The following is a 9162-nucleotide window of genomic DNA, read 5'->3' as shown; positions in this document are numbered from 1 at the left end:
TCTTTTCCTATTCTTCTACAAAGAAGTATGATCACAAATACCTCATTCCCTCCTTATTCTCTAACTATTTTACATTTTCAAAGTGGATGACGGGTTCGAGAACTATGGAATTTATTCTATATGGATTATCTTCCAGGAGCTTCAACAAAGGAGGTAGGGATTCATAACTCAAACCCAGGTTTGACTTTCTCAAAGTCCATTTTCCAATCATAGAAAGTCAAACTACAACAAGATATACCAACAGAGATCTTCATTATATATGAATAAGAGAGCTAAAACAAAGCAGGCTTATTCATCTTGGACTCATAAACTGTATCCAACTTCAACTTCCCACATTAATGAAACCACACTTATAATGTTACTTAATGGAAGCCATGATCAGAGGTCACTGTGGTACACAATGGCCTTATTTCATCCTTTAAAACATTTTAATATTGGCTTTTTATTTCTGGTTTTGATTTTAGAGAAAAGGGGAGGGAATGAGAAAGAGTGAGAGAAACATCAATGTGAGAGAGGAACATTGATTGGCTGTCTCCCATAAACGCCTTGACTGGAGGCTAAACCTGCAACCCAGACATGTACCTTGACTGGAAATCTAACCAGGGACCTTTGGGTTTGCAGGGCAACACCCAACCAACTGAGCGACAGTGGCTGGGGCAATCTTGTTTTTTTTAATGTTTACAGAATATAGAATGTTTATAGTCGCTTATTTTTCTGGGTTGTAGATGTTATTTCATGAACTCTGCAACAACATTCTGGGTTAGGATTTATCTTCATTCTACAGAAATAACTGAGACAAGAGAAATAAGATGTATTTGTTCATATCATCCAGCTATTGAGTGGCAGAACTAAGTTTTAAATTCAGGCCCAATTACACTTAAAGTACATGCTTTTTCTTTATACCATCTTTGTGTCTTCTGGGAACTTTTTTGCATCTCTTTACGCTGGTGACTGTTCCCATCCTGAAATTTCCTCAGAGTAATCCTCATCATTCCTCCCTTACCTGCCTGACCATTCCTTCTGAGCTTCCCCAATCATTGGATCTCCTGTCCATCTTCTAAATTATGTTCCCTAGAGTTCTGTCTTCAGCCCTCTATTTCCTCACTGTATGCGCTTTCACTACATAGTATCATCCACTCTCACACCTACTATTCAAACATAGTAAATTCTTACTATTTGCACTACTTATGTTTTATAAAGTTGCTGAGAAAACTGAATTCGTGGATACTGAGCCATTGCTCCTAAAGGAAATACAGAGTTAGGTTCCTGCAAGATTTGGGTCACATTTTCTTCAATTGATTGATTCATGACCTTATTTTATGACTGTTTCTGTTGAAAGACACTTTATTTAATATATATCATTCGTTCATTAACTCTGACCTCATATGCAACAGCATTGTAACACGTGCCTGAAGGGAGCTTATCTAATACATGTATTTTCTCTGCAAGGCCCATCATAGCCTTCTTGCTCATAGGAATTTAGACTTGAGAACAACAGCTCCACATAACACTTGGGGCCATTTTCAACTGCAAAATCATCAAAAAAATGCCCCAAAATGTAAAAACTATGACATGTTACCGTGCATTTGTTTACAGTATAAAGGCTGAAACAAGAAGCTACAACATTTCCTTGTTTGGTCTCATCTGGGAACATGCTCATTGGGCAGCTCAGTTTTTTTGCTTCTGTGTGCAAGTCTATGAATGACCACACAATCCCCATGAATGTTGATTTGGGATTACAATTCCATTTTATTGAGTACGTGAACTTGCAAATATGGAATCTCTGAATAGAGGATGGACTGCTTTTAGGATTTCCAAGTCTATTTTCCAATACTCACTTTTTACTATTAGATTTCAAATTGTCCTTTTAACTGTTATTTTATTTGGATATCTCAAACCAGGCAGTTTTTTTCCCCTTCCAGTCTGTTTCCCTGGAATGACAAGTGGCCAGAGGCTTCAAAGGTGAGGGAAAGAGAAAAATGCATTTTCTCTGCTTGCACACAGGACAAAGAGGCAACTGCCTGAAAGGAGGGAGGCAAACTTTGCTTCCTGGAGATGGGATAGGAAAGGTTCTCACTCAAATCCTTTGGAATGTAAATATATCTCTCCAAGGGCTGCAGGTTGTCTGGTGTCTCTTTTATAATCTAGAGATGTCTCCACAGTCACGGGCCTCATTTTCCCTTTCCTGGTGAACACATACCATGAGAATTTCTGGACTTCTTTCTCTGGATCTCCTACTATCTATAAAGTTGTAAGTTAACTTCCCAAGACTTGCTCTTAGCTCAGGATCCAACTTTTCTTAGCAAAGTGTATTCAGAAAGCCCCAACTCTGTATAAACACAAAGATTTTCTCTAAGTTCCACAGATCAATGACTGACTATGCCAAAGCAGATGTCATCCTCTGTGGCTTACACCTTACCTTCCTCACCACTCAAAAATGCCAGAGGTTCCTGTCCAAGCTTGAGGTTTATATCTGTTATATTTTCTTAGGTTTATTGCAAAACCTTTATTTTTCTGTATTCTCTGCTGAGGATTTTAAGGGTCTGGGGAAGGGTTTGGCATCTCAGGTCACTCATAGCAATTCTCTCAGACGCTAGATAGAATGTGTTTCCTGTTGCTTCCACTCTACTGTGCTGCACTGTCCCCAGGTAAAGGTGGAATTTCTCTCTCTCCAATCCCCAAATCCAAATTCTCCCTGCTTTATTAATCAGTACAATTGTTTCAAAATAATTTACTAGTGAGAAGTCCCTTGTGGTTTTATCTGCCACTCGGAGCTATTTTCAAGCCATTACTTTTAACAAGTTCATTTAGAAGAATTCTGGTGAATACAATCAGTTCAATTTTATCAGATTCAAACATTTTTGATCATGAAACGATCTTTTGAATTTACTTCCCGATTGTTCTTAGCTTTATGAGATGTTTCCTGGCCAATGAATGAGGAGTCCCTGTTTTAAAAAAAGAAAAAGAAAAAAAAAATGAAAGAAGAAAAAGCAAGTGCAATGCAAAAGAAGTTCACCAGAGGGAGCACCAGCTTACAGATTTCAGGTGTAATTTGAGAATCCTCTCCAGCTTCAGATTCTTTCCAATCTTTACTGAACAGAGAATACAGTGTTAGATCAAATATATGTATGAGAGGATCAATATATTACCGTAAGTGTTATTATATAGAAATTTAAAGTTGAATTTGGTATGAGAGGGAGAGAGAGAGTGAATTACTGATGCGGAAGTCTCACTGGTGGTTTACATTCATTTCATAATAGCTCGAGAAAGAAAGTTTAAAAAAATTATTTAAAGCATCTAGTATAACTGAATTTTATTAATTGATCTGATTACAAATTTTAGCCAAGTTATTCCTTAATCCTTCATCTTTTTGAAAAAAAGCACTCTCTTTGAAGATTTAACAAACATCCCATGTTTTGCATTTCCATTGTCCCAGGCCCTCAACTCCCACCCTTCATCCCTGTCTCTTAACCTCAAGATAAACACTCCCACTCCCCACTCTGAGAGTAAGGACCAGAATTAGGGCAGTCAACATGAATAGCATAATGCAATATATAAAATTTCACTCTAAATTTCTATTATGACACCGGGATCCTCCTTGCCCAGAGAAGTGAGCCTGACAGTTGAACCTCCTCACCTCACCCAGAAGTGAGCCTGACTTTACACTTTATAGAATCAATAGGTTATTCCTCATTGTCATAATGCACCATAAATCTGAAAAGAAAACTCTGAGACCTGTGAGATATAAGACTAAAACAAAAACTGTATTCTTGAATAAAAAGAACTGTCTGGATTTTGAAACTGGGTGAGACTTATCTGGGCCTGCTGCTATGTGACTCTGACTGTAGCCAAGAAAAGATGAGGTCAAAGTTAAACGGCCTTGATATTATTCCTGTTTATGTTTCTTTGCCTTTTACAGTAGAGAAGATAGGGGGAAGCTCTTGCTGGTTCCTTCTTTTAACTTTTTATTTGTCTTCTACCTCTTGCCAAGCAACATGAATAAAGCTGATCAAAAGAGTTGGTTCAGGCCCCCATTGTTCCCCAGCCATCACCAAAAGCATCAGCCAGTTTCTTCAGACTAAGCACAGCTATGTAAACAGTGTGTGCTCCTGGGGTAACAGCTTAGACAGAGGGACTGAAGGCACATGTCTATTAAATAAGTAAATATAGGCAGAGTAAGTGGATGCATTTAGGGCTGCGCAAAGCAGCAGTAAAGGGTGTTTCCATTGTTGCCCAGGAACAAGTCAGAGATACTCAAAGACCATCACCGACTACAATGAGATATTACCCAGGGAGCTCAGGGGTTAATAATTAATTAAGGCCATTAAGCTAAGTGAAATAAACCAGAGAAATTTAAAAGACAAATACTGCTTAGTATCACTTATGTATAGAAATTTATAAAAAGAAGAAGCTGAATTCATAGAAAGTGAGTTGATGGCAGTTGCCAGAGGCTGGGGGTAAGGGAAATGGGGAGAGGTTAACAATAGGGTACCAACTTTCAGTGGTAAGACGAATAAGTCTGAGGATCTAATGAATAACATGGTGGATATAGCTGATAATACCATATTGTATAATCGAAATTTTCTAAGAGAGTAAATCTTAAGTGTTATCCCCAAGAAAATAAAAAGTATGTGAGATCATGAATGTGTTAACTTCACTGTGGGAATTTTTCACAATGTGTGTGTATACATATGTATATATGGAGATATATATATATATGTATATTTGGAGATAGATATATATATATAGATACATATCTCTCTCTCTATATATATAGATATATATCTCCTCCTGGTCGGTCCAGGAGGTATCCAGACATGTGATATGAAATATAGAGACATTTATTAAAGAAAATACAAAATAAAAGAAGCATTGTACATAGGACAATGACACATAGTCTCCTTCAAAGCAGGCACTTTGGGACCTCGCACAGCTCTCCCAAGCTCCATCAGCTGTCCCATCCTATTTTCCTGAATCTCATTGACGGACTGAAATCTCTTCCCTTTCAAAGATGATTTTAGTTTTGGGAAAACCCAGGAGTCACAAGGCACCAAATCTGGGAGCTGAGTCAACCTGGGTGATTCGATGTTTTGCCAAAAAACTCTGCACGAGATGTGATGTGTGAGCAGGTGCATTGTTGTGATGAAGTTGCCAGTCACCAGTTGCCCATAGCTGTGGCCTTCTGAATCATCTGAATAGTTTCCACAGAGGAGTGTTCAAGCTCAATGCAAAATTTGATGTAGATTCATTGCTCTACTTGCTCAGTCATTTTGAATGAGATGGACACACAGTACACATGCTCACTCAACGGTTCTACTGCCCCTATTGACTAGTAGATTGAAGTCATCATTGTTCATGCATGTGCATTCCAGTCCACTCTCCTTGGCTCCCAGATTACATCCATGTTGTGCAAAATGTTCTTGTTATATTAACAATGGCTGGACTTTTTCCAGACAGACTATATACATATATGTATCCAATCATCACATACACTTTAAATATCTTACAGTTGTGTTTGTCAATTACCCCTCAATAAAGTTCTAAAAACAAACAGATAAAAATGTATATGCCAGAGAACAAATTCTAAGGGTCCCTTCACTTTAAGGATGTTTAAGTACCAAAGTCCATATAAACAGAAGAAACGAATAAGGAATAATTATTTTTACTTCAGGAGCTTTGTTTTGTTTATTTTACTTTCGAAAAGGCTGCTTTTTTTATAGGTCTTATAAAACTATTCTATAAAATGTTTATATATATTACAGCTATAAAACTTTGTACACATTTTTAGGGATATAAGTATTGTTAAAGAATTGACACTGTATAGTATTTTTATATTCTAAACATTATATTTCTTTTAAACCTTTATATCTAGCCCAGGTCTAAGTACATTATGGATATCAGGTTGATTGACACTGGACCCCAGCCACTAAAGCATCAAAGGCCTTAAAATTACACTAAGACTTCCCTTAACATTGTGGCTAAGTTCTGCGACTTAGAGTGAAGTGATATATAGCAAAACCAATTGTACCATAAGCTGATTGATATAAACAAAAGTTAAATATAACTTAAAAGTTAAGTATAATAGGAATTATATCTCATCCACACTATAACACAACACTGAACGAAACGATGTTATTTGAGCACCTGCTATATGTATCTGTCAACATCCCAAGACAGTTTGGACTCTTAACTAAATGTGCTTCAGTGTATCTTAGAGGGGCATTGGCTTTATTCACAGACAGAACAGGGTGGCTAGATTATCATTCAAGGAAGGCTGGGTCTTGACCTTCTCAAACCTCCCTACTCCCAACCTCTAAAATCACCCATGCCTCTTAAAATTCTTTCCATATGAATCACTGGACCGTTGAGTTTTAGAACTCAAAGGAACTTTAGTAATTGTAGCTCATTTCTTTCATTTAATAGTTGAGGGAAAAGAGGTTGTGAGAAAACTCAAACAGCACGTCAATAAGTGACAGGGCTAAGGTTTTAGGTGTCCCCTGGTTATACACATGCTCAGAGCAGGTGAATACGTGGTCACGTTATCCCTGCTGGTTACATTGAAGAGGCAAGTTTGAAAAGAAATCACTGGCTACAGAGGTGGGTGCTTGTTTTCAGATACTGTGTTAACCCAGCACAGCCTGTCCTTCCACTCTCCTGCAGCACAGCCAGGTCCTGCGCTCATCTGAGAGGAGGCAGAGAGCAGGAGGCTGTGAGGGTGCAGACGCTCCTTGGGACATCCAGGAAGTCAAGGGGACCTGACAACACAGAAGAAGGGGAGAGTGTTTTCCTTTGTGAAAACATTCTCCTGTTTGGTGTATCTATTTTTTAACAGTCTGTATAAATTAGTTTTTTAAAAAATTATAAAATACACAGAGATGAATAAAAATCATTCTACCAGGTTATAAAGCAAACATAAAAACGTTCCTTCCCCATGTGGGACACGCCAAGTGCACACTCCAGAGCTTAACTGCTGAACTTCCCACAAGAGTCCACAGATGTGCCTCAGGTTACCACTCCCTCAGCTCAAGGGGCAGCCAGGGCTCCCAAACTGTTGCTGATTTCAGGACACGTGACTGGTGTGAGGCCTGAGGCAGGACACAGGGAGCAGCTTGGTGGCTGGAAGGAAACAAAGGCTTGTGGCTTGTGCAGTGGCCCCCAGTTTTTATCTCCATGTGTATTATTATTTAAAAATTGGGATGTATGAGTTTAATTACCTTCTAGATCATCCAAATGGAAATATATGGTAAATAGATGGAAACAAGGTCATCAACTTAAGAGAGATGCAGGCATTTTCAGACCAGTTGAAGTTTTGACATTCACCAGACTGGAGTATTTTTTAATATTTGACATAACTTTTTACTACAATGAACAAAAGAACATATTAAAACTCATTTCCAGAATTATCCAAAATATTTTTAACATGAGTTATTTTTGTCACATTTCTTTTGCTGTCAAATTTTCTTTAACAAATTGACCCAAAATAACGAATTTTCATTTTAGAACTTAGTTTATATTTATATAACAGAGTGCTCTAAATTTGATGTTCAGGAGGATATCTTTCTCTAAGACCCAATGGTTTATATCTGCCCTTAAATTTACTTGTCATTCTCAAAGATATTCTGGAGAAAAAAAATTATTAATGAAGTGCTTATAAATTCTCCTTCATTCCTGTTATTGTGGAGCAAATTTATCTTCTAACCCACAGTGGTCTGTCAGCTGAGTAAAGAGTTTCTTGTTCTCTTTGGACACGACTGACTGCAGCCCTCAAAGTGACTGCTGGCTATGGCTTCTTCACTTCTTTGCAAAAACTGTAACTGGAACAGGCCGTTCTTTGAGCTCTACATTTTGACGAGCCACTGAAGAAGGTCTTTTATTTCCTGTACCTACTTCACCATTTTGCTTTTTCTTCATTTAATCTTTACTTGGAAAGATTCTGATTCACAAAATCATTTTGGAGACCACCTTCAGGACCCAGTCTCGAGTGATTGAAAGTCACATGCAATGATATTAAAAAAAATTTATTGTTATTATATGACAATTGTCCCAATTTTTCCCCCTGTGCCCTCCTTCCCCCAGGCAATCCTCTGCTCCTGCAGTCAATCCCTATGCCATTGTCCATGTCCATGGGTCATTCATACATGTTCTTTGACTAGTCCCTTCCCCTTGTTTCCACCATTACCTCCCTCCCCCCTCTCCTCTGGTCTCCATCAGTCTGCCCCATGTTTCCATGCCTCTGGTTCTGTTTTGCTCATTAGTTTATTTTGTTCATTAGATTCCTCTTATAGGTGAAATCATATGATATTTGTCTTTTACCAACTGGCCTATTTCACTTAGCAAAATTTTCTCCAGTTCCATACATGCTGCAATGATATTCTTGAAGGTATTTTTCAAATATGTCCTTTCATCAAGATCACTATCTATTTGTTTAAACTTTTGTGGAATTCCAGTTTTCTTTGTTGACAATGCTGGTTTCTCTGAAAGGTTCTGATTGTTTCCTTCATTTCCCCTTTTAAGATGTTTTATCACACTGCAACAGGGATTGAATAAAGGTCTTGTTTTCCTTACTTGTCCTCTAAGAGTTGCACTCATAGGTTGTTTTCTTGATTATTTGTATCAGAAGATGATGGACTGGAACAGGCCAGTGGAGTGCTGGGTAAAATCACAGCTGAGTCTAATGGACTTTCCATCTTCTAAATAAAATCTTGGTTTACCTCAAGGAAAGGGAACTCTGTACTTCAGAACCACAGCTGACCCTTGGGAAGTTCAGTTCTCAGATGTCCGTTTCCCTCCACCTCCCCAGACTGCAGAAAGTGAGGGCAGCAGTTGGTTCCTGATAAGGCGTATTCTGGGTGGAGGGGCCACTGCAAGTGGCATCCATGTACCTTAGTGTTCCAGGGCTACCATGACAAATCATTGCCAACTAGGTGGCTTAAAATAGCAATTTATTCACTCACATTTCTGGAAGCCAGACGTCTAAAATCAATGCGTTGCCAGGGTAGTTTTTTCTGGTAGCTATGAGGGAGAATACATTCCCTGTCTTTCTCTGAACTACAGGTGGTGGCCCTCAATCCTTGGCATCTCTTCGTGTACAGATGCCTTACTCCAACCACTGCCTCTATGTTCACATCATGTTCTTCTATGTGACCCTATGTCTTCTCCTTT

At 38.4% G+C, this 9162-nt stretch overlaps 1 pseudogene; it reads right to left on the bottom strand.

Moving 5' to 3' along the window:
* Positions 1–7595: 7595 nt before the first annotated feature.
* On the bottom strand, positions 7596–8708 carry LOC129084116 (swi5-dependent recombination DNA repair protein 1 homolog; annotated as a pseudogene).
* Positions 8709–9162: the final 454 nt, after the last annotated feature.

Source organism: Pteronotus mesoamericanus, unplaced genomic scaffold, assembly GCF_021234165.1.
Source record: "Pteronotus mesoamericanus isolate MK-2021 breed Mesoamerican mustached bat unplaced genomic scaffold, CSHL_Meso_final scaffold_174, whole genome shotgun sequence".
NCBI lineage: Eukaryota > Metazoa > Chordata > Mammalia > Chiroptera > Mormoopidae > Pteronotus > Pteronotus mesoamericanus.
Note: the sequence above shows the minus strand (reverse complement) of the source record. Positions and strands in the feature narration are given on the sequence as shown.